At 40.2% G+C, this 24,666-nt stretch overlaps 1 protein-coding gene across 11 annotated transcripts in view; it reads right to left on the reverse strand.

The window, feature by feature from the left end:
- RAP1GDS1 (Rap1 GTPase-GDP dissociation stimulator 1) overlaps nt 1-24,666 on the reverse strand; it is a 210,267-nt gene that overhangs the window by 125,511 nt on the left and 60,090 nt on the right. The window lies entirely within an intron of this gene.

The raw sequence follows: 24,666 nt of genomic DNA on the forward strand, positions 1-24,666 counted from the left end.
TCCTTTTGGGGCCATGGGTTAAAGAGACACGAGTCCTCTGTGGCTGCTGACAATAAAGACCTTGTGATTTGGCCTAGTCTTTGTCTCAGTGGTGATTTCGCATTCGCTCAGTTACAACATTTGGAGGCCCCAGTGCGATTTTTTTTTTCCATCATCACTCAGACAAAAATCCCTGGAGTCTCACCCAAGTGGCCACCCCCATCTCAGGGACCTCTAGGGGTGGTGCCCCTGAGACATTCCAGGGCCCTGAGTTCCGGCCCTGTGGCGGACAGGCAACTACCCGGCTGACATTCACCTGAAATTCCTCAGGGTCCCGGGAACCTCCGGAGGTAAGTCAGGTCTGGAAATCAGGGGGGACCAGTCCATCAGGAGCCTTAGTCAGAAGACCAGATGCAGTGTTTAATCTCTAACTAGGCAAGCCTACCATGAGATGTCACTGGAGCCTCGGGTAATTTAGTTTTCAGTTGTCTTCCATAACCTGGGTGTGAGTGAGAGAGCGAGTGCATAAAATGTGTGGTCCCACGGCTGGCGGGCTACAGAACCTGTGTGGGCCTTCACCCGCAGTTCCACAAAGACATCATAGGGCATAATGGTGATTCACCTCTGCAGTGACCAGGCCCAGAGTTTATATGGGCACACCTTAGCCAAGATGCTCTGAAATATCTCTTTGGGGTCGTGGCCGGGCAGGCATCAGATTGGTCTCCCACGGGGGGACACCCACCCTGTGTCTGCTTAGTTTTCATGTGGTCCTGTCTTTATTGTAGATTCTCTAGTTTTCTGAGGTGCTTATTAACTAATCTGCAGTGGTTTAGGCCTGCCTCACTAAGGCCAGACAATGTTCCCAATTGGTTAAATGACCATTGGCTGCAGGGGACTTTCACTGATTTTATGCCCCTAGAAATAACTTTATTCTCCTTCCTCTTCCTCCTTCACCATTAAGCCCCTACTTTTAATGTCCAGGAGGCAATTCTGCCCCTCGTGACTCAGTTGTAGCTTTTTCTAGAACCTTAAAAGTCAGATACTAGGGAATGACAGAACTTACTCCATTTTAAAACCCTGCTGCCACCTGGAGTTCCCCAGCCTCCCAGCTAGACCCCCTCCTGGGAAACTTTCCATCTCTGCAGGTCCCTAACCCTCCCCCTCCTCGCCATCTCAGTAGTTCCCCAGCATGACCCCCTCCCAGGAACTATCAAGCTCAGCAGTTCCCCAGCCCCTCCCTGCCTGCACAGCCCCTCTTCTAATGTCTGAAAGAAAATTCTACCCTTGCAGCTTGAATGTAGTTTTTCTCCGTCCTTGGGAGCCAGGCGCTAGGAAAGGAATTACCGATCTGTTTTGCCAGCCTAGAATGCAAAAGGAGTAATTGCCTCTTTTGCCAAAAGGAGATTTGGTATTGCTACTGAACTTGTTCTGGTACACACCCCAATTCAGCATTCTGGCACCATCCTGACTGTTGGGAAGTGGGTTGCCATGGTACGATACAAACTAATTGGCAAAAGTTCTGTAATCTCTTTAAGCCGTGGTAAATTCAAAATTCATACCCTGTTAATTTGCTGGCCCTTGTGTTCATTTGTTTTGTCACTTTCCAACCTTCCCTAAGCTCTTGGACTTTAGGGCACATCTACGGGAAAATCCTACCAAAGCGGTTTTTATCTCCTAAAAGCTTACATTCACCGCCATGGATCCACAAGGGTAACATCGACTTGCACCCCTGGCTGTTTCCGCCCATCTCATTGCCTTGCACCAGGGATAAGCCTATCAAGCTTGTTGTCCCTTCCTTACAAGACCTTGCTGCAGAGGCATACTTAAACTGGTACTGGAAAGGGTAAGGCACGAGTACAGCGCTTTCCAGAACTGGAAGTATTATAAAGGCAAACAGGTCCAGGAAACAACTGGTAGGTTAAAAAAAGAAACTAGATAGAGTCGTCTGGTTCCCAGCCCTGCAACCCCCTCTAGTGCATAATGGCCAATTTCAAGGCTGGATTTTCAGGCCAATATGGGGTAAAACTAACCCCCAAAAAACTCCGCACCCTGTGTAAATTGGAGTGGCCATCGTTTGGGGTGGGGTGGCCAGACACTGGAACATATGATCCCAAGGTAACCCAGGCTGTATGGAATGTGGTGACAGGTTCCCCTGGGCACCCAGATCAGTTTCCATATATTAACCAGTGGCTAGGCTTAGTTCAACAGCCCCCCCTTGGCTTAAACACTGCATAAAGCATGCTGGGTTACAAGTTATGATGGCAGGTCCCAAGAAAGTGCCTTCAGTGCCAGCCATACTCCCTTCCCTGCAAAAAATCAAAAATTACCTCTACCATACGCAAGGCCACCCAAATCGGGGCCTCAGCATTCTCCTCCAGACAGTACTGGTAACCAACCCTTGTCCCCCTTGCACACCTGCAGCAGGGCTCCACATCCACCAGCAGTCCTTCCTCTCCAAGAGGCGTCCCTAGCAGGAGGAGACAATTGGAGTTGCCCATTCTTTGTTCACACCCACTTCTCGTCAAGTGACTTACATAACTGGAAAGCTCAACATCCCCCATTCTCTGAGAAGCCCCAGGCTTTGACAGGGCTCTTGAAATCTGTACTCTAGACTCATCACCCCACTTGGGACAACTGCCAACAATTATTACTAATTCTGTTCACCATAGAGCAAAGACACAGAATTAAACAGGAAGCCCTGAAAGCCATCATAGGTCCAGGGGGAGGAACAGTAGAAGAAAACCAGGACCAAATTAAAAGGTTTTTCCCTCTACCTGACCACAATGGGACCCCAACACCTCAGGGGGTCACCAGGCTCTGAACACTTTTCACTCGTATCTTTCAGCAGGGGTTAAAGGGGCAGCTAGGAGGCCCATCAACCTCTCCAAGGTAAAAAACAGGGTCCACAGGAGTGACTCGGTGTCTGCAGGAGTCGCCGGCTTCTTTCCTAAAATGCCTACCAGAGGCCTACCGTACCTATACTCCTATAGACCCTGAGGCTCTGGAAAATCAATGGGCCATTAACTTAGCCTTTGTCTCGAAGTCAGCCACAAATAGCAGGAAAAAGTTACAAAAACTAATGAATTTCAGGGAATTGCCCAGGTTTTTAATAACAAAAATACTCCTGAAACCATACAAGACAAAAAAATTACTAAGGCAGTAATAGCAGCCCTTTAGGAGACACAAGTCATTCCACGAGGGCAGGGGCCTTGCATAGGGCACCCAGGGTCCCTGGCTCCCGTTAGGAAGAAATCAATGTGCATATTGTAAAAACAAAGTGGGACACTGGAAAAATAAGTACCCAGAGGAAAACAGACAAGTAACCACTCAAAAAAACCAGCAAGGGCTATCCTCAATTTAAAAGGGCAGAATTAACAGGGCCAGGGCTCTGTTTGTTAAGCCCCCAGGGACCCAGGGTTACTTGAAAAACTAAAGGCAAACCTATCAGTTTTTTAGTAAACAGCAGTGTGGCTTACTACTAAGTCCTGTAAGCCTCTGGGTCCACTATCCAATAAAAAAAGTCATCCAGGGAGCCACAAAAAAAACCACAAGTTCATGGACCACAAATCGACTTGTTAACTGAGGAAACAGCACTGTTACCCATTCCTTCTTAGTTCTTCCAGAATGCCCTTACCCTCTATTAGGGCAGGACCTACTTCACAAACTTCAAGCAACCATCTCCTTCTGCAAAAATCAGGCCTGCCTCTCTATTCCCACTTTGCCCTCTGTATCAAAAGCACCTCAGCAAATCCTCATCACTCGTGCTCTGTCAAACAAGTATCTCTTGCAGAAAGTTCTATCACCAGAAACAAATCAGGCATCAACATTAGACCTCCTCTGCCAATTCCAGGAGAGTGTACCTGGAGTGTGGGCTAAGACCAATCCCCCAGGTCTGGCAAAACACCATACCCTGGTTGTGGTCCAACTGTTAGCAACGGCAGCTCCGGTCTAGGTATGGCAATACCCAATAAGTCAGGATGGCAGGCAAGGAATCGCTCCACACATAACAAAACTCCTAGAAGGAGGAATTCTCACCACCTGTAAGTCACCAGTAACACCCCTCTGCTCCCTGTTCTAAAACCTAGCACAAAGGATTACCAGCCAGTACAGGACTTAAGGAAAGTAAATAAAAGAGTAAAACCTGTCCACCCCACGGTCCCAAATCCATATACCCTCCTAAGCCTCCTGAACCCAAACCACCATTGCTATACCATCCTGGACCTCAAGGATGCATTCTTTTGCATCCCAATGGCCCCAATCAGCAAATCCATATTCGTCTTTAAGTAGACGGACCTGGACACTGGGGTCTCAGGGCAACTCACATGAACCTGGCTACCTCAGGGATTCACAAACTCTCCCACCCTATTTAATAAGGCACTTAGCCAGGATCTTACCATCTTCAAGGCCGAGTTCCCTAAGTATACTCTACTCCAATATGTAAATAACTTACTTCTGGTCTCAAAAACCCAAGAGGCCTGCAAAAAAGCCACCCAGTCATTACTGTTAACCCTACAAACTCTAAAATATCGAATCTCAGCCAAAAAAGGCCAACTCTGTCAAGAAAAGGTTACTTACCTGGGCTTTATCATAAAAAAGGCAACTGGGCACTGGCGCCCAGCCAAGTCCAAGCAGTACTACAGATACCCACCCCTACCACAAAACACCAAGTTCAGAAGTTCCTTGGGGCGGCAGCGTACTGTAGGGTATAAATTTTAAGTTGTGCTGAAAGAGCCAAGTCTCTATATGCCTGCATAGAAGGGAATCAATTCCTAATTTAGACAGTAGTAAAATGAGAGGCTTTTAATAAACTTAAAGCCGCTCTAACCTTGGCCCCAGCCCTGGCCTTGCCAGATATTTCTAAACCCTTACAGTTGTTTGTATATAAAAAACAAGGAATCATGAAGGGGGTGCTCACCCAGACATTAGGACCATGGTCCAGGCCGGTTGCCTACCTATCAAAAAAACTTAATCCTGTAGCCTCTGGGTGGCCAGCCTGCCTTTGATCCATGGCAGCAATAGCCCTGTTGGTAAAAAAAAAAAAACAAAAACAGACAAACTAACTCTGAGGCAGAAATTAAACCTAGTAGCACCCCATGCAGTAGAATCACTACTCCCCAGGGCTTCAGGAAAGTGAATGTCTAATGCCCCCATAGTCCAGTATCAGGCTCTACTCTTGGACCAGCCCCACATCAAGTTCCTGAAAACTACAGTCCTGAATCTGGCCACTGATGCCTAATAGTGAGCCAGAAGAACCCATATATAACTGTCAACAAATAATAGATGTCATCCAAATTGCTTGATTGGACCTCACCAACTTCCCCTTACGGAACCCAGAAGAGGTACTGTATACAGATGGCAGCAGTTTTATGGTCAACAGAGTCAGGTATGCGGGAGCAGCCACAGTCACACTAGAGCAGGTAGGTCATCTGGGCCCAGGCCCTTCCTCATAGAACTTCAGCCCAAAAGGCTGAACTTATAGCCCTGATAAAAGCCTTAAACTGGGCAGAGGGAAAAACTGTCACTATTTATACTGACAGTCATCATGCCTTCGTTACAGCTCATGTACATAAAGCAATATATAAAAAAAGAGAACTACTTACCTCAAAAGAAAAAGCTATTAAAAGTAAAGAGGAAATTCTAGCCCTGTTGGAGACTATATAAAAGCCTAAAACTGGCACTAGTCCATTGCAAGGGACACCAAAAGGGGGATTCCAGAGGCAAGAGGACACCAGAGGCAAGGGGAAACAGGGCTGCTAACTTACAGGCCAGGCAGGCAGCCATGGGGCCAGTGAAACCACTGACCCTCCTTGTAACCCTCCCCGCCCTAGTTCTGCCCATATACTCCTCAGGTTAAAAGGACTTTGCAAAGGAACAGGGTGCCACACCGTACTCCACAGGATGGTAGATACTGCCAGACCAAAGGATTGTGGTCCCCGAGTCTCTAAGACAGGCCCTAGTTAAGGACACACACCAGGCCACTCACTTAGGACAGACCAAACTAACTAAACTGCTAAAAGCCAAATACTACATTCCCCACTTACATAAAATTATCAAGGAAATTACTACTTGGTGTAATGTATGTGCCCGAGTAAATCAGGAAGGGAACAGGCCTAGCCAGGTAAAAGTAAGACTCAGAGGGACTAGCTCTGGGGAGCACTGGGAGGTAAATTTCATTAAAATAAAACCCCCAGGAAATGGCTATAAATACCTCCTGGTGTTTATAGACACGTTCTCTGGATCGATCGAGGCCTTCCCACTAAGTCCAAAACTGCTTTGGTGGTCACAAAAAAACTATGATGGGACCTTGTTCCTCGGTTCAGCCTCCCACTAACGCTGGGGTCAGACAACATGCCCACCTTTACTGCACAAATTTCTCAGGGCTTAGCCAAGGCCCAATATCCAGGATATTGGATATTTCCAATATCCTGGAAATTGCACTGTGCCTATCATCCCTAAAGTTCAGGATAAGTCAAACAAATAAACTGGACCCTAAAAGAAACCCTGACAAAGTTTATCTTAAAAACCGGTAAAAACTGGGTCAGCCTGCTTCCTTTTGTCCTCCTCCATGTCCAACGCACACCCTATCAGAAAGGCTTCTCCCCCTTTAAAATCATGTTTGGCAGGCCCCCTCCCTTACTCCCCAGACCTGAGAATACCATGCATGCTAAAGTCCATAACTATACACTCCTTAAGTTCTTACAAGCACTCCAGTCTGTTCAATCCCAAATACACTAGCTCATTAAAAACATCCGTTCCACCCCATTGGACCTTGCAGACCAGCTGACACACCCCCTTCCACCGTGGAAATTCTGTCCTTGTTAAATAATTTGCCACTTCCAGCCCAACCCCCGACCACCCCATTAGAAGGAACCCCACATGGTTATCCCAACCACACCCACCGCACTCAAGGTGGACAGACTAACAGCCTAAATTCATCACACCCACGTCAAAACTGCCCCACCGGAAGAACAATGGAGCATCAAACACTCATTCCCCAATTCACTAAAACTAAAACTTGTACACTCTTTGTGGTTGCCCTCCTCAACACCCTAATCTGTGCTGTAAATCCCTATAGCAAACCCCCCTTAGAACCCACCTACTATCAATAGGTCCTCACCAAGGGCTCCACTGAAGAATATGTTAGCTCCCCAACTGGGAAGGGACCCACCCTAGATAACTTAACCCTGGAGTACATTCCAAAGAACCCCATGACCTTCTCCCTAAACCTCTGTGCCCTCCTGGGCCCAAACCTAAATTTCAGAACAAGTGGAGGTGTAGCTGGGTACAGCAGTTCAGGGGCAGAGCAACAACTCCAAACCATGGGATTATATCTGTGCCCAGAATCCACCCCACAAAAAAAATGGAACTGTGAAAACTTAAATGAATTATTCTGCCCCCATTGGGATTGTAAAACTATCTCCACTATATCAGGGTACACCAAAAACATAGACTCCTTCACCTCTTTTAACCAAGAATCTCCCCCATCCCCAAGCTACACCGGGTCTTGTAATCCACTCAGGATAACAGTAACTACCCCAGATGGTGGGGTCTCAGGGCATATATGCGTGGATGGGACATGGCAAACATCTTTACCATCCAGCATATAACCCTGCCCAGACCCAACCGCCCTATAGGACCCATTGCTGAGGTCATACAACAACAAGAAGTGTCCCTAAAAATACAAGGCTCCCTCATCCAAAACAATCAATACTCCCCATCAACAACCTTCCCCTACAACCCCAGCTCGGCTTAAAAAGGATAAAACCCTGCTAACCTCGTTGTCCTCGGCTCACCACCTCCTCAACAAATCTAACCCAGATTTAGGAAAGAACTGCTGGCTCTGTCTAAACCCTCAACCATCGTTTTATACTGGGTTGGCTTCCCAATTACCTGCCAACCTGTCTGATTCTTCCTTCTCCCAATCCACACTCCATTTAACCCTGGGAGACACAGAAGGGTCTGGGCACTGCTACCACTCCCCAAATTACACCCTTGAAGTTCTCCCTATGGACACTATTTCAGTATCTCCCACAACGTAACCTTTAAGAGTAAAAACCTTTACTATCAGGCCCTAGATACCACTTGGTTAGCCTGCACTTTTGGCCTCACCAACTGCATTTCCACATACCAATTAAGGAGCTCTGCTCCCCTACTCTGCACCCCAGTACACATCCTCCCCAGAGTCAACATTTATAATGGCCAACAGGAACTTAACCTCCTGGCCCCATCAAATATTACTGTCCGATGAAAGCAAGTCCCTATCATCATCCCTCTACTGGTTAAATTAGGTATTACTGGCTCCATCACAGTTGAAATAATAGCTTTATAACTGGGAACCAAAATTTTAAGACTCTCTCTCAGCACATAAATACTAATTTAAGCCACTTAGAAAAGTCCATTTCCCAACTCACTAATCAGGTTAAGTCGTTAGCTAAAATGGTCCTCCAAACCAGACGAAGACTAAATTTGTTATTCTTAAAAAAAGGGGTCTTATGTGCTGCCCTTAATGAACAATGTTGCTTCTATGCTAATAGGTCATGCCTCATCTGAGAAAGCTTCTCCCTGGTCAGACATGATCTGAAACAGACATGATCTGAAAACCAAAACAACTTCAAGAGGCTTCAAAAAGTTAGTATCAAAAAATGTTTTCCTAGTCCCCGTAGCTCATTCCCCTCCTGGTAAGACCTCTGGCCCTACTCCTACTGGGACTCATGTTTGGCCCCTGCCTCCTAAATCAACTGCTCGGATTCATTAAATCTAGGGTAAACTCCATAAAATTAATAATATTAAGGTCTCAATATGGGCCCTTAAAACAAACAATACTAACCTGTTAAAGGAATCAATAATTTAATTCCTAAAAATAAAACAAGGGAGAAATGTGACATGGTAATCGCCCCATAAACTGCATACCTCAACCACACCTCAGCTTTCAACTGCTCTCTGTAACCCTAATGTGACAGGCAAGTAGTCCAAACCTATGCCATCTTGGCCTCCACAACTTGTAATAAGTAACTAAGGTCTTCAAGTTCCATGCTACCTAAACAATGTATAACCTAATGCTTATCTTAACTTTTGTAAACCATTTAAGTAACAATCGGGAAGTCCAAAGCCCCTCACCCTCACCCCTGCCCAGGAGGTAGTTTACGGAATGTCCAAAGTCCACCAGCCCTCTGAAAGTCTAAAGACCCTCACCCTCACCCCCACCTAAGAGGTAGTTTACCAGCATAAAAGGTCTTAACACCCTCCTTTCAGGGCCATGGGTTAAAAAGACACAAGTCCTCTGTGGCCCCCAGCAATAAAAACCCTGTAATTTAGCCAACTCTTTCTCTCAGTAATAATTTCACGCTTGCTCAGTTATAGCAATATGAAACTCATTGCTTAAGGAATTCAAGTCAAGTTAAGAAAAGTCTTAAGGGATTTTCTCTTTTTTTTTTTTAAAGATGGGGTTTTACCATGATGGCCAGGCTGGTCTTGAACTCCTGACCTCAGGTGATCCACCCACCTCTGCCTCCCAAAGTGCTAGCATTACAGGCATGAGCCACTGCTCCCTGGCCTGCACTTTCAAATTAATAGCTCTACCAAGTATCACAGCTCCATGACAACCAAGACTTAGGTATCTTTTGGAAATGTAAATTTAGGTTTGCCCAACAATTGTTTAGGGTAAAAACAATAGTTAACTGAAGGATTCATAGTCTAAAAGAAAAAGAACTATATATTGTTCATAAAAGTTAGGATCTCAGATCAAACACTTGAAAGTCTTGAGCTCAAAGTAAGCAATATAAAATATCTCTGTCCAGCATAAAAATTGTTTTCTCTGCCATGCAGGGGCTGAAAACAAAAAACCAAAAACCCACTAGATGACTTCCCAGCAATGCTAACTAGTCAAACAAATCAGACTGGCAAACGAAAGACAGACTTGTTACTGAAAATTCAACACCACTTGGAAAGTTTCTTTTTCTTATAGAATTCGGCCAGCCCTAGCTAAAAATGTAAACATTGAAAATTTAACCCTGAACTCATCTAAGACTGAGTCAAAGGTGGGGGGAGGGTAAAAAAAATTCTTTTTTAACTGCCATAGATGCTGTTTTACCTCCAAATTTTTGTGTATATGTATATATGTTTAGGTGTGCTTATGCATATCCACATATATTATGTTGTATGTTATGTCTATATAGTAAAATCTGGTGTACTTGGCCAGAAATCCCTTAAAGAATTCTATTTAGATTGGCTTAAATAAATGAGCACTTACATGAAATATATAGTAATTAAGCCAAATGTCTTGTAGTTCACATAACTTAAAAAAACTTTGATAAATAAGCTGGTTTTAAAACTTAATAAGATGTATTCAAATTTATCAGCATACATTTTTGCCTGAGATTACTAGTCACACAGGATTATATTTGTCTCTGCTAGATGTTTTAAGGCCATAAAACTATAAACCCAATCTAAAACAAAAATTTTTTGGTATAATTCCTTGATAAAACTAATAAAATATTGTTTAGTTTAATAAAAACAGCTGTGTTGTATCCAGGAAACCCATCTCACATGCAAGGATACACATAGGCTCAAAATAAAGAGACAGGAAGATTTACCAAGCAAAGGGAGAGCAAAAAATGCTGGAGTTACAATCCTAGTCTCTTGATAAAATACACTTTAAACCAACAAAGATCAAAAGACACAAAGAAGGACATTACATAATGGTAAAAGGATCAATACAACAAGAAGAGCTAATGATCCTAAATATATACGCACCCAATACAGGAGAACACAGATACATAAAGCAAGTTCTTAACGACCTACAAAGAGACTTAGACTCCCACACATAACAATGGGAGACTTTAACACACCATTGTCAATATTAGACAGATCAAAAAGACAGAAAATTAACAAGGATATACAGGACGTGAACTCAGATCTGGACCAAGCAGACCCTACAGACATTTACAAAACTCTCCACCCCAAATCCACAGAATATACACTCTTCTCAGCACCTCATCACACCTACTCTAAAATTGACCATGTAATCTGAAGTAAATCACTCCTCGGCAAATGCAAAAGAATGGAAATCATAACAAACAATCTCTCAGACCACGGTGCAATCAAATTGGAACTCAGGATTAAGAAACTAACTCATGGAAACTGAACAACTGGCTCTTGAATGCTGACTGGATAAACAATGTAAAGAAGGAAGAAATAAAGATGTTCTTTGAAACCAACAAGAACGAAGACACAACGTACCAGAATCTCTGGGTCACATTTAAAGCAGTGTCTACAAGAAAATTTATAGCAATAAATGCCCACATGAGAAGTAAGGAAAGATCTAAAATCGACACCCTATCATCGAAATTGAAAGAGCTAGAGGAGCAAGATCAAAAAGCTCAAAGGCTAGCAGAAGACAAGAAATAACTAAGATTAAAGCAGAACTGAAGGAGATACGGATGCAAAATATCCTTCAAAAAATTAACAAATCTAGGATCTGGTTTTTTGAAAAGATCAACAAAATAGACAGATCACTGGCCAGATTAATAAAAAAGAAAAGAGAGAATAATCAAATAGATACAATAAAAATGTTAAGGGGGTTATCACCACAGATTCCACAGAAATACAAACTACTATCAGAGATTACTACAAACAACTCTATGCACATAAACCAGTAAATCTGGAAGAAATGGATAAATTCCTGGACACTTGCACCCTCCCAAGCTTAAACCAGGAAGAAGTCAAAACTCTGAATAGACCAATAACAAGGGCTGAAGTAGAGGCAGCAACTGATAGCCTAATGACCAAAAATGGCCAGATCCAAATGGGTTCACAGCTGAATTCTACCAGATATACAAAGAGAGTTGATACCACTTCTTCTGAAACTATTCCAAACAATACAAAAAGAGGGAATCCTTCCCAAATCATTTTGTGAGACCAACATCATCCTGATACAAAAACCCGGAAGAGAATTAACAAGAAAAGAAAACTTCAGGCCAATATCCATGATGAACATAGATGCAAAAATCTTCAATAAAATACTGGCAAACTGATTGCAACAGCACATCAAAAAGCTTATCCATCATGATCAAGTAGGCTTAATCCCAGGGATGCAAGGCTGGTTCAATATACACAAGTCTATAAATGTAATTCACCACATAAACAGAACCAAAGATGAAAACCATGATTATCAATATATGCAGAGAAGGCCTTCTACAAAATTCAACAGCTCTTTATGCTAAAAACTCTCAATAAACTAGGTATCAACAGAACATCTCAAAATAATAATAGCTATTTATGACAAACCCACAGCCAATATACTGAATGGGCAAAAACTAGAAACATATGAAAAAATGCTCATCATCACTGGTCATTAGAGAAACGCAAATTGAAACCACATTGAGATACCAGCTCATGCCAGTTAGAATGGTGATCATTAAAAATCTGGAGACAACAGTTGCTGGAGAGGACGTGGAGAAATAAGAACACTTTTATATTGTTGGTGGGAGTGTAAATTAGTTCAACCATTGTGGAAGACAGTGTGGCGACTCCTCAAGGATCTAGAAATAGAAATTCCATTTGACCCAGCAATCCCATTACTGGGCATATATCCAAAGGATTATAAATTGTTCTATTTTAAAGACACATGCACACGTATGCTCATTGCGACACTGTTTACAATAGTAAAGACCTGGAACCAACCCAAATGCCCATCGATGATAGACTGGACAGGGAAAATGTGGCACATATACACCATGGAATATTATGCAGTAATCAAAAATGATGAGTTCATGTCCTTTGTAGGAACATGGATGAATCTGGAGAACATCATTCTCAGCAAACTGACACAGAACAGAAAATGAAATACCGCATGTTCTCACTCATAGGTGGGTGTTGAACAATGAGAACACATGGACACAGGGAGGGGAGCATCACACACTGGGGTCTGTTGGGGGGAACTACAGGAGGGACAGTGGGGGTTAGGGAGTTGAAGAGGGATAACATGGGCAGAAATGCCAGATATAGGTGATGGGGATGGAGACAGCAAATCACATTGTCATGTATGTATCTATGCAACAATCCTGCATATTCTGCACATGTACCCCAGAACCTGAAGTGCAGAAAAAAAAAATAGCTGTGTCTTCTGAGTTATTGGCAAAATACCAATATATTTAACTATAAGTTTCTTACTTAGGTGAATGCCTCGTATTATCCTAGAGAAATGGTTAAAAGAAAAATAACTTCAAATGATGACTAGTTTTACCCAGCTTCTCAACTTTCATAAGAAATCTAGGTATAATTGTTAAAGATAAACCAGGAAAATATAGAGAGGATAAATATTTATCAATGCACTTTTCAGGCAATCTAAATTCTCAGTATTATGTTAAATTTATTAATAGATATTCATTAAATGTATGAGTCCTTTTCAAATAAGATTTTTTAAAAAATTAAAACAAATTGCTGAACATAATTGTAAGCCTGCTCTTAGCTTCTTAAATTTTATAAACAGACTAAATATATTTGGTCTATTTATAGCATAAAAATTATGGGGAAACATTTTCCGAAATTACAAAATGGTTCTCATCTACAAAAATACTGATATGTGACAGACACTTCAAAATTTCTTGCTTCCTATGTTTTCTCTAAAAATTAAGGTTACTAAGAATTAAAAATCTAATTAATAGACACAATGTACACAAAATCATGTGCTTTTTATTTAGAAAAGCATAAAAATATACTCTGTATTGATAAATTAATTTTGTCTAATTCAGAGATTATTTAAAGGTTGTTTCAAAATATGATTTAAGAAGGAAACAGAAATAAGACAGAAAGGAACCAGTAAGTACAATAAGTAGGAAAGAGATATGAAAAAAAATTATAGACATGAAGTTTTATTTTTGGTAAGAAAAGTTAAAAAGAAAAGAAAATAATTTTGTATGAGAAAAAATCTTCTGGTAAATTTTTGTCCTCAAGTAGGATGGTGTGTTATTTAAGAAAGAGGAAGTAAGTATAGGACAAAACAAAAAGTCTAAGCATGTTGTCAAAGGTCTATGCAGCTCATCAAAGGGTTGAGAAGAATGAATTTAGGAAAGAAATTGCATGTGATCAAGTTGTCTATAATTAGAAGGGAATCATTTATAAGTCTTTCTAAAGATTGAGCTTTGATACTAAAAATACACTGATACAAAAGTAAAAATTTGGTCCCCTATGCTAGAACAAGGTTTTCTTCAAGTACTAAGATTCTGATTTTTAATTATAAAATCAGTTTAACAGCCATTTTCTAACAGATTCCATTTAATTTTCCTAGTTTCAAGTTGGAAATGCTGTCTTTTTCATTTAGAATAGTAATTTCATTTCTTGAGGTAGAGTTTTCCTCTTAAAGCTTCTCATATTCATAGTTCATCAATTTAAATTCTGCTGTATCTCACACTGCACATGATTTGAAGGTCATGCATCATTGCCTTCTGCTCTCCTCCTTTCTCCTCTTGAAAAATACATCTTTTTACTTAGCTGGGACAATAACTGGGACTCTCTTTTTAACTTTTTCATCATCTCCTTTTTTCTCTGGTTCTAACTCTGCTGTTGTGACCTGAAACTGAAATGTGCTGTCTTAAAGGCCTACAAAAGCAATGTATCCTAGTATAAGTTGATTTTGCACTCTTGCCTTTTCTTGATATATCTGAATTATTCCATGTAACCAGGAAATTTCTCATGCTGTTGCTAAGATAAATGTGTTCCCCTGCTCAAGGTACTAATTTTATTGCTTACATTCCTCTGTAATATGGTGTAGAATCATAACCTTAGATATATTTCTCCTTTGTCTGATTAAACTGAAGTACCTTCAGTTCAATTTCCACACTATCTAAATGGGTTTACCATAGGAGAAGCAATTATACTGCAGAAAAATTTTCTTTACCTTTTTGGTAATTAGCCAAAGAAACAAAGACTTTGCATTTTATCAAGATAGCTTCATGTGGTCTTTATCAGATTTTTGATTGGTTGGGGGAACTGAGCTTCGAAAGTGTTAAGATTTTTAAAATCCAGGTAACTTTCTGTATTGCTTTTGAAGTCTTCTGATTATTACTCTGGTTTTAAAAAAAAAAAAAAAGTCTGATTTCACAGTGATCTGTGCTACTGTTCTGTTCAAGTGTTTTGAACCTTTTGACATCTTCAGCAGGCTTTCCCAAGCTCAAAATTCTAAATTAACTTTTTTTTGACTTAGAATTAATTTGGGGATTTTCCTGTTGGGTTCCTAGAAAGCATCAAAGAATGTATCTCTCATCTCATAGAGATATTAAGTGATTAGGCTTATGGGATAAATTGAGTAAGAAACTTTGTCAAATGATAAGTGATACTAGATCTTTCAGTTACATGTATGTTATTGATAATGAATGTTCCAAAATTATATAAAATACAGAAATCTAATGTTATCAGTCTTAATTCTAGATAATATGTCATATGCCACAAATATAACTAAATTTTGTCAATTGTTAATTATAATAAACTTCAATTAGATTTTGAAACATAGCTATTTAAGTCTCTGACATCCATAGTTGTTTTGAAATTTTCTCTAAAAGTATTTACAATCAGATTAATAGAAAACACTCTAATATGTACTTTGTTTTTTGAGATGGAGTCTTGCACTATCATCCTGGCTGGAGTGCAATGGCACAATCTTGGCTCACTGCAACCTCCACCTCCCAGGTTCAAGCAATTCTTTTGCCTTGGCCTCCCAAGTAGCTGGGATTACAGGTACCCACCACCAAGCCCAGCTACTTTTTGTATTTTTAGTAGAGACAGGGTTTCACACTATGTTGGTCAGGCTGATCTCACTCCTGACCTCATCATCCACCCATCTCAGCCTCCCAAAGTGCTGGGATTTACAGACCTGAGCCACCATGCTCAGCCCTAATGGGTACTTTTAAATTCAGGTTTCTAATAACTTTAAGATCAATGGACTACATCTTTTTTTCTAGAACACTAATAAACTGATGAGGTCAAAAGACTGTTAAGATGAAGCAAATATAAAATACATGGGATTAAATAAGTGATAAAGATAATGTTCTCATGACTTTTATTTGAAACACTGTTAGTTCTTTACTTAAATGTTTTGTTTTCCAGATTTAAGGAAACTTTCTCTTTAGCTCTCTACAGTTTATGGCAATTTAATAAAGTATACTTTTATAAACAAAGGTAGAAATATTTGCATTTTCTCCTTATTTGATTGCCCCCCCATTCAAAAAAATTTTTGTGAGTATTCTTATGGCAATATGGTTGTCTGCAAAGGTTCAATAAAAATCTATTATCTTTCTATCAAGATACACTAAAATTGTGTTACCAAGGCTTTCACTGAAATATCATATTTGAGAATGTGTATACAATGCATGGTTTCAAGGGTTACCAGCCTCACAGTGAGTAAGTAAAAACTCACTTCCCACAAGCCTAGGAACCTTAAAAGTATAGGTAAAATCTAAAGTCTGCCTTGGTTTAGCTTGTAGCCTTAAGAGAACACTGTGTGATCAAATCACTTCTTACAGGCAATTTTTGATAAAACTAAACTTATTTAACAAACAAGTTTGTCTTATTCTGATTATCTTTGATAAAAATCAGAATGATTATACAGAGAAAGTTGTTTATTTTAAAAACCCTATAAAACACATGTTCGTTATTAGAATGTAGTTCTGTGCATTGTAACACATGTTCGTTATTAGAATGTAGTTCTGTGCATTGTTTTAAAGTAGTTCTTATCTACTTGTAGTCTAGAACGGATCCTAAATTTTCTAAAGCTTTGTAAACTGAAACTAGATGGATCAGAAGGAACAAGTCCTGGGCCTGATGTATGAGTCATAGGGAAAGTTCACCAAACCACCCAATTCCCTAACTAGAGACATTCAAACTGCAAACCAAAACAAGAAGTTGACATTTTTACACTGTACACAGCTTTTTCCAAGGCGTTGGAACAAGACTTTATATCATAATAAGACTCTTACCCACCTCAATGCTACTTTTTTTACTTGACAGGAGAACGGCATAAGTGAAATTTCACAATCAGTGGCTTCTGCTGGTAGTTTGAAAGAACTCAACCTAAGAGATCTTTTCGTATCAACTGGTTAAATAAGAAAATGCCTGTGCTGCTGTTAATACCACATGCTGTAATTGGATAAATCCCTCTGGGAAAATTGAGACCCCATATACATCAAACAAGAAAACAGGCCACATGGACACTGGAATTATTTAATTAGTTGTCTTTACACTAGGTTTCATGGCTCAAAACCATTATGCAAACTGGGATTGCCATATTACTATAAATTTTACTTTGTATTTTCCTTTCTTAAACTTTGTATCTATTACTTGTTAAATTTTTGCAGCAGTACAACTCCTAACAGAATATTACTAGATCAGCACTTTAAGATGACAGCAAACACCTACAAAACAGACAAAATTAAACTTAATAACGGTCTCCAGATAGGCTTAGACCAAAAGCCACTCAACTTCAACCTCCCTTGTTGCTCAAATGTCACTAGAAGAATTTTAACACTGACTCCTAGTCACCAATCACATTCTCCAATGTGGGACCAAACCAGTCCATCCCAGCACCAAAACCTAATTACAGGAAGACTGATCATCAATGCTTTCAAAGAAAGACCTTGATCAAGAGGAGAAAAGTGAAAGGTGTTAGAATCAAAGTAGTCACTTGTGTTAAAAACAAAAACCCCGTAACAAATAGAGTCAGAAAAGGCCATGAATATAGGGTTCTCAAGCATAAATGCCTGATAAAAACTATCACAAAACATTCTTTAAAAACTACAACCTAACACAAGGGCCACCACAATCTCACACAAAAAATACTCTGGGAAGGCATCTGCCCAGTAACTGCCTGTCCAACCTCAAACCAGTGTAACCATTGTTACTGATCCCTGTAGCCAAAAATAATTATCTTAAAACAATTATGTAATCCTTCTCATTTTTTCTACTAAAAACCTTTCTTTTCCTTTACTTCCGTGAAAACACACAGTTTATCACAGCACATGTATTCCCATGGCAATGCCCTATTCCTAAATAGCATATCTGTTAGAGAGCCTCTCTCTGTTATTTAGCCTGACAACAATATGCTTACTGTACTTCAGATTTTTTTTAAATGTTAAAATTTGTATATATCAGTTAGGATATACTGGAAGTAACAGAAACTACTGTACTCCAGTAGAGGAATTTATTAGATCAGAGATCACATCACTTTAAAGTCTATAAGTAGAATGAGCTTCGTAAACAGGTTCATCAAGGCTCCTGCTCCATTTATCTGAGATCTCCTCAACTTTCTCCTCTTCTATGTGTGGCACTGTCATCAGACTAGCTCATATCAGAGTAGAAAAATGATTATACTAATTATAGCTCTTACAGGCACACACCATATAATTCAGAGCAAAACAGAAGTATTTTCTTCCACCTTTCCTACAAAAAAAGAAAAAGAAACCAAAATCACCATAGCTCACATGACTAAAATAATCTGTATAAATGCATCCTGTAACCCAGTGAGTGGAGGTGAAGGCCATCTCACTAGAATCTTATGACTTCCCCAAAGGAAAAGGGTTGTGAAAAGAAAGAAAATGGACGTCGGAGCTGAGGAGGGGAAGAATTGAGGTACTGATAAAGAAAAAAAACAAATGTAGAAACACAGCGCATAAAAGAAACAGAAAAAGAAAGCAAATCCAAATAGAATCATATTGGCTTAAGTAAAGTTGAAAAGCTTTTAAAGTTTTATGGGAATACATCACAATTTCCTTTCAAGTATAATCCTAGAAAGAAAAATTCAAAAGTTATAAAATGAGGTTCAAGAAAGAGGTTGAGAATGGGGAACTAAAAAAGGAGATATTACTGACCAACAAAAAATGTGATACCAATTTCCCAAAGGTTAAAAGACGGTCTAATGCTGAAATGACAACAAATAATTTTATGTAACTTTTGATGGAGGTTTTTGATTTATTGGGAAGGATGATTAAGACACTGGCTGCATTGACGATGAAATATTTTGAGGAAATTCAATATTTAAATAGCGTATGTTTGGAAAAGGAAAGAATTAAGTTTTATTTTGCGAAATGAATGAAAGAAATATCAAACCAAAGCACTTTAAAAAAAAGTAATACACAGGACTGTCAGACAAAATTGTAATTGTTACTTAATAGATCAATGAGCAACTCTGAGAAAAGATAAATAATTATTCATTTTTGTTTAAGACATCACGAGTACTATGAAACCAACTGGTAAACTGCTGATAATTCCATATAATATATCTAGCACTAGAACTGCACTGAATCATTCTGATAAAAGAGAATCACGTAAACATTTTCAAACAGCTCTTCTCAAGATACTTTGGCTACAACAACCACAAAACCCATCAACACTAATCAGGAAAGAGAAACATACTTTAGGCCACCGAATCAACCAATAAAAAAGATAAATATGTGTTGGACTTAATTATTGCTGATAAAATAATAAATAAGTTAAATATAATTGGCCTTTTAATAATACAGGAGTTCCCCTCCCATAAGCCAAAAACCTGCATGTATCTTTTGACTCCCCAAAACTTAACGAATAGCCTATAGTTGATCAGAAGCCTTAACTATAACAATTAACATATATTTAATATGTTATATGCATTACATATTATATTCTTACAATAAAGTAAGCTACAATGTTATTAAGACAATCACACAGAAGACAAAATATTTTACTATTTATTGAGTGGAAGTGGATCATCATAAAGGTCTTCATCCTATGATTGTCACATTGAGTAGGCTGAGGAAAAAAATGAAGAGGAGGGTTTGGTTTTGCTGCCCGAGGTAGCACGGGCGTTAAGAGGTGAAGGTGGAACGGGAGGCAGGAAAGGCAGGCACACTTGGTGTGACTTCACTGAAAATAATCTGCTTATAAGTGGGCCTATGTAGTTCAAACCCCAATTTTCCTCTTTTTTTTTTTTCTTTCTAAGACAGTCTCTCTCTGTTGCCTAGGCTGGAGTGCAGTGGCGTGATCTTGGCTCACTGCAACCTCTGCCTCCCGGGTGCAACCGATTCTTGTGCCTCAGCCTTCCAAGTAGCCCAGATTGCAGGCGTGCACCACCATGTCCAGCTGATTTTTGTACTTTCAGTACAGACAGGGTTTCATCAAGTTGGCTAGACTGGTCTTGAACCCCTGACCTTAAGGAATCCTCCCATCTCAACCTCCCAAAGTGCTGAGATTACAGGCATGAGCCACCATGCCCAGCCACAAACCCCAATATTCCAACAGTCAACTATAATGGCCCTTAAAATACACAAGATTGAAAAACTATCAGTAAACCAATACATATTATATCATAAAAAGTATTACAAAACCTATACCATATTTCTTGAGAAAACTTCTCGCGTTTATACATAAATTTAAATTACACTATTAATTTTGAGAGGTTTCTTAGCCACTCAAAATAAATTTACTAGATTCATATAATTACTCACCATTAAATACTTACTTAAGTGCCCCGCTTGTGCTAAGCAAATGGCTAACAAGACACCGACTCTGCTGTGAAATAATTTATAGTTTAGTAAGAGAGACAGATATTGGAAGGGCACAAAGGTAGCCGAGAAAAGCCAGTACTGGAATGCAGCTCCCAGCGAACGAGAAGAAGAGGGCTAGACGCCTTCATGATTCCAAACGAGGTGCCGGGTTCTTTTCTGTGGGTCTGATAAGGCACCGGAATTAGGCCCAGCGAAGGAGCCGCAGGGCAGAGCGGCCCTGGGGGTGCAAATCAAGACGGGGGGGAGGGGGCACGTCCCACCTGAAACGTGCAGCCGGGGAGGGCCGGGGAACTTAAACCCTTAGTGCTCCATTTCGGATCCTGTGCTTACCTCATCCCTCCTGCAACCCTAGGTCCACGAGAGCCCTGCCAGAAGGTGGGGCACTGTGCGTAGTCCATGCAAATCTGAGCAGCGGCTACGGCCGAGCTGGGCAGGTTGTCACAGGGACGTGGGTGGGAGTTTGGACTAACGCCAGCGGGACAGACACAGAGGAAGGCTGAGTTGAAAGCAGGGAAACAGACAGGCCCCACCTCCACAGAAGTCAAACTGAAGCACTGACTAGAGAGCTGGGCAGCAAACACAACAAACAGCTTGACCCCAGCCAGGAAGATCAAGCTCTGGGAGAGATGCCATTGGGAAGGCGGGGCCAATCTCACAGGCAAAGGAACTCCAAGGACCACCCACCCAACAACCTGACTGAACCTGAGAGAGCCCAGCAACGCCTTCCATAGGCCAAAAAAGAAGCAGCTCCAACCTCAATAGAAAAAAAAGTCCACTCAGAGACTCCTCCTAAAATCACCAACTTCAAAGATTAAAGGAAGATAAATCCACAAAGATGGGGAAAAGCACAAAAAGGATGAAACCACCAAAGAACAGAACACCTCTTCTCCTCCCAGGGATCACAACTCCTCACCAACAAGGGAACAAAAAAAAGACAATGAATCTGACAAACTGACAGAAGCAGGCTTCAGTAGGTAAGTAATAACAAACTTCTCTGAGTTAAAAGACCATGTTCTAATCCACCGCAAAGAAACTAAGAATGTTGAAAAAAGGTTACACAAAATGCTAACTAGAATAACCAGCTTAGAGAACATGAAGGACTTGATGGAGCTGAAAAACACCGCACAAGAACTTCGCTAGGCATACACAAGTTTCAACAGCCAAATTTGATCAAACAAAAGAAAGGATATCAGAGATAGAAGTTCAAATCAATGAAATAAAATAAGAAGGCAAGATTAGAGAAAAGAGTGAAAAGAAATGAACAAAACCTCCAAGAACTATGGGATTATGTGAAAAAACCTAATGTACTCTTGATTGGCATACCTAGATGTGACGGGGAGAATGAATCCAAGTTGGAAAACACTCTTCAAGATATTATCCAAGACAACTTTCCCAACCTAACAAGGCAGGCCAACATCCAAATCCAGGAAATACAGAGGACACCACAAAGACATTCCTCAAGAATAGCAACCCCAAGGCACATAGTTGTCAGATTCACCAGGGATGAAATGAAGAAAAAAATCCTAAGGGCAGCCAGAGAGAAAGGTCAAGTCACCCACAAAGGAAAGACCATCAGACTCACAGCTCTCGGCAGAAACCCTACAAGCTAGAAAAGAGTGGGGGCCAATATTCAAGATCCTTAAAGAAAAGAACTTTCAACCCAGAGTTTCATATCTGGCCAAACTAAGCTTCGTAAGTGAAGGAGAAATAAATTCCTTTGCTGACAAGCAATTGCTGAGAGATTTTGTCACCACAAGACCTGCCTTACAGGAGCTACTGAAGGAGGTACTAAATGGGGAAAGGAACAACCAGTACCAGCCACAGCAAAAATGTACCAAATGGTAAAGGACAACGACACAATAAAGGAGCCACATCAATTAACGGGCAAAACAACCAGCCAGTAAAAAATGGCAGGATCAAATTCAAACATAACAATAATAACGTCAAATATAAATGGCCCGAACACCCCAATCCAAAGACACAGACTGGCAAACTAGATAAAAAGTCAAGACCTATCAGTGTGCTGTATTCGGAGACCCATCTCACATGCAAAGACTCAAATAGACTCAAAAGGGATGGAAGAAGATTTACCAAGCAAATGGAGAGAAAAAAAAGCAGGAGTAGCAATCCTAGTCTCTGATAAAATGGACTTTAAACCAACAAAGATCAAAAGAGACAAAGAAGGGCATTATATAATGGTAAAAGGATCAATGCAACAAGAGCTAACTATCCTAAATACTGATGCACCTAATGCAGGAGCACCCAGATACATAAAGCAAGTTCTTAAAGACCTAAAAAGACACTTAGACTCCCGCACAATAATAGTGGGAGACCAACACTCCACTGACAATACTGGACAGATCAATAAGATGGAAAGTCAACAAGGAAATCCAGGACTTGAATGCAGATTTGGACCAAGCAGACCTAAAGTCATTTACAGGATACTCCACCCCAAAAACACAGAAAATACATTATTCTCAGGAGCACACTGCACTTACTCCAAAACTGACCACATAATGGGAAGTAAAACGCTCCACAGCAAATGCAAAAGAAAGGAAATCCTAACAGTCTCTCAGACGACAGCACAATCAAATTAGAACACAGGATTAAGAAAAGCACTCAAAACTGCACAATCACATGGAAACTGAACAACTTGCTCCTGAAGGATGAATGGATAAACAATGAAATGAAGGCAGAAAAAAAATCTTCTTTGAAACCAACAAGAATGAAGACACAATGTATCAGATCCTATGAGACACATTTAAAGCAGTGTCTAGAGGGAAATTTATAGCAATAAATGCCCAAATTAAAGACAAGAAAAGATCTAAAATTGATACCCTATTGTCAAAATTGGAAGAGCTAGAGGAGCACGATCAAAAAAACTCAAAAGCATACAGAAGACAAGAAATAACTAAGATCAGAGCAGAACTGAAGGAGATAGAGATACAAAAAAACCCTTCAAAAAAAATCAATAAATCCAGGAGCTGATTTTTTGAAAAGATTAACAAAACAGACAGGCCACTAGCTGTACTAACAAAAAAGAAAAGAGAGAAGAATGGAATAGATGCAATAAAAAACGATAAAGGGGAGATCACCACCAATTCCTCGGAAATAAAAACTACTATCAGAGATTACTACAAACAACTCTATGCACATAAACCAGTAAATCTGGAAGAAATGGATAAATTTCTGGAAACTTGCACACTCCAAAGACGAAGCCAAGAAGAATCTGAAACCCTGAATAGACCAATAACGAGGTCTGAAGTCGAGGCAGCAATTAATAGCCTACTGAGTAAAAAAAGCCCAGGTCCAGATGGGTTAACAGGTGAATTCTACCAGACATACAGAGGAGCTGGTACCATTCCTGTTGAAACTATTCCAAACAATACAAAAAGAGAAAATTCTCCATAACTCTTCCTATGAGGCCAACATCATCCTGATACCAAAATCTGGCAGAGACACAACTAAAAATCAAAACTACAGGCCAATATCCATGATGAACATAGATGCAAAAGTCTTTAATCAAATACAGGCAAACTGAATCCAACAGCACATCGAAAAGCTTATTCACCATGATCAAGTAGGCTTCATCTGGGGATGCAAGGCTGGTTCAATATATGCTAATCTATAAACATAATCTGCCACATAAACAGAACCAAAGACAAAAACCACATGATTATCTCAACAGATGAAAAGAAGGCCTTTGACAAAATTCAACAGCGCTTTATGCTAAAAACTCTCAATAAACTAGGTATCGATAGAATGTATCACAAAACAATAAAAGCTATTTAAAACAATCCCACAGCCAATATCATAGTGAATGGGCAAAAATTAGAAGCATTCCATTTAAAATCTGGCACTACCCAGGATGCCCTCTCTCACCACTCCTATTCAATATAGTACTGGAAGTTCTAGCCAGAGCAATCAGGCAAGAAAAGGAAATAAAGGGCATTCAATTAGGAAAAGAAGAAATCAAACTCTCCCTATTTGCAGAGGACATGATCATATATTTAGAAGACCCCACTGTCTCAGCCCAAAACCTCCTTAAGCTGATAAGCAACTTTGGCAAAGTCTCAGGATACAAAATCAATGTGCAGAAATCATAAGCATTCCTATACATCAATAACAGACAAACAGAGAGCCAAATCATGAACGAACT

Source organism: Callithrix jacchus, chromosome 3 (genome assembly GCF_049354715.1).
Source record: "Callithrix jacchus isolate 240 chromosome 3, calJac240_pri, whole genome shotgun sequence".
NCBI classification, from domain to species: Eukaryota; Metazoa; Chordata; class Mammalia; order Primates; family Cebidae; genus Callithrix; species Callithrix jacchus.